The 2,337-nt window shown below is 31.9% G+C and overlaps 1 protein-coding gene across 2 annotated transcripts in view; it reads right to left on the bottom strand.

Moving 5' to 3' along the window:
• Positions 1-1,830, bottom strand: part of rnf146 (ring finger protein 146) — a 5,050-nt gene extending 3,220 nt beyond the window's left edge. Inside the window, exon 1 of one of the 2 annotated variants that reach the window (XR_001641303.1) lies at positions 1,498-1,830. The gene's annotated coding sequence lies outside the window, so the exon portion shown is untranslated. The remainder of the gene's footprint in view (positions 1-1,497) is intronic. The other variant, XM_016567606.1, reaches the window with a different exon arrangement.
• Positions 1,831-2,337: the final 507 nt, after the last annotated feature.

The following is a 2,337-nucleotide window of genomic DNA, read 5'->3' as shown; positions in this document are numbered from 1 at the left end:
CATTTCAGGTCCTGGAGTTTCTTTGAATGAGCTAATGAGTTGAATCAGGTGTGTTTGATTAGGGAGACACACAAAATGTGCAGTTCTGGGGGGCGCCCAGGACCAGGGTTGAGAAACACTGATGTATTATCTGTCAATATAAAACCAAAGCCTTGTGTAACACATAAAACAAAAAGAGCTGTTAATATTTGAAAGCACATTCAAAGTGAGACCAGAAGCACAACGAATGAGAGGAATATGTTGTCTACAATTAAAATCTTTGTTTACCATCACATATCTATAAAACTGACTCCTACATAACTATCTGGCTTGATAGGACAGCCTGTGCATATTCATAATGGCAACCGGCCCAAATCAGACGCAGAAATTATCTAAATATACCATGACCCAAATCCTTTACAGCCTAACCATTTACGGGACATTTTATGATGTTGGTACAGAATATACTAGAATATCAGACGTTACTACTATGTTATGTTAGTTTAGGTTAAACATAGACAAAATAATAAATAACACATAACAATAATAAAATATAATATTTCTTTGCAAACATTTATAGGAATACCAGCCATAAAGGATCAGTTAGCCTATATTTGTTAACAAAAGTTAACCTAAAACGTCTGACTGGTTCAGTTGGAACCATCATATAATTACAATAATAGTTTTAAATAATACAATTAAACATTAATATTTAACAATTTACATTTAAAATACATACTTAAATAAATTTTTTATGAATTTTAAATGTATTTACAAAAAGAAATAATACAGATTGAAAAAAAGTGATATTTGTAAAATAATTTGTATAAATTTATACAAATATTTAAATATTAGCCATAAAGAATGTTACATGTGCATATTTAACAAACATTACACTAAAATGTTTTTTAAAATGTTTAAACCAACAAAATAATAAAATTAAATCATTTTAAATAATTAAATTAAATAATTAAAATGTTACATCAACAAAAGCAAAAAGGGTCAGAAAGACTGAAAATCGAATTATTTTTTTATTAAACAATATATTAAACTATATTCTACTAATAAATTTACATATTTAGATTAAATAAACTTTGTTACATTCAGCAGCTAAACTGGTGTGTTTTATATTGCATTACAGGCCCAAATTCCTCAACAACTCAAACAACAATTACAAAAATCTACCTATTTACACTTGTAGGCATCATATTAATAAATTATCTAACTACACACACTTAATGAATGGGATTTTTGAGGCTTTGTATGTGCTGATGTTGAGATCAGATCATTGATCGATCAGATTGAGGCCTGTAGACAGGGCAACACCCCTGACCAAAACACAGCAAGAACAGCCTTATTTCACATTAAAACGCAGTGCCTAAACCCTTTCAAATGATCGAATTATAAACGACAAACGTGAAACGACATATTAACACCATCAGTTGGATTTCTTGAATAAATATTTATATTTTTGGTGATTTTGCTGCGTCTTGCCTGAATGTCTTTCAGTTCACTCACCTGACAAAATAGCCGATACTTCGCCTCTTTCTTTCAGCGACGATCAGATTTGGCTCATCTGCTAGTCACCGGATGATCACTCATTGTTCGTTTATTGACTCAAATTGATCGGAAACGTTAGAATTTGCTCGACACAGATGAACACAATAATGTTTTCACGGCTCCTCAGTGATGATAATAAGACCGCTGATGTGTGTTCATGCGCATCCGCTCTGCGCAAAACTTGCGCAGAACCTTAAAACAGTACGAGTCAGATACAATGAGATACACTGGTCGTGTTTAGTGCTCAAGTTGCTGACAACCATTATCTTAATATCAACGTTTACGGGTTCACATCATCTTGAGACCCAACATGCAAGTTTTGTAAGTATCGAGTATTTTCACATCATTATAGTGTTCGGTGCATAAGAAAAATACTACAATTTTTTAATTAACTAAAAAAAAAAAAAGCCTGGCCAACCATGGTTCATCAACTCAAACAAGAGTCAGAAATCGCCCTATTTGTGCTTTTCTATATAAGTAAAAATGAATTTACTCTTAGTAGATGAGTTTTTTTAATCTTTGTACGGGTTTTGTAGATTATTAATTGAGGCCTGTAGGCTATATATATAATATGACTCACATTATTAAAGGATAAGTTCACTTCCAGAATGAAAATTCTGTCATCATTTACTCCCCCTCCACTTGTTCCAAACCTGTGAGTTTCTTTGAATGTTAAAAAAAAAATTTAGGATCCGAACAGTTGATGGGCACCATTGACTTCCATAGTAGAACAATAAATACTATGGAATGGTGCCCATCAACTCTTTGGATATCAACATTTTTCAAAATATCATCTTT

The sequence above is a fragment of the Sinocyclocheilus rhinocerous genome, unplaced genomic scaffold (assembly GCF_001515625.1).
Source record: "Sinocyclocheilus rhinocerous isolate Xijiao unplaced genomic scaffold, SAMN03320098_v1.1 scaffold2126, whole genome shotgun sequence".
Classification (NCBI taxonomy): domain Eukaryota; kingdom Metazoa; phylum Chordata; class Actinopteri; order Cypriniformes; family Cyprinidae; genus Sinocyclocheilus; species Sinocyclocheilus rhinocerous.
Note: the sequence above shows the minus strand (reverse complement) of the source record. Positions and strands in the feature narration are given on the sequence as shown.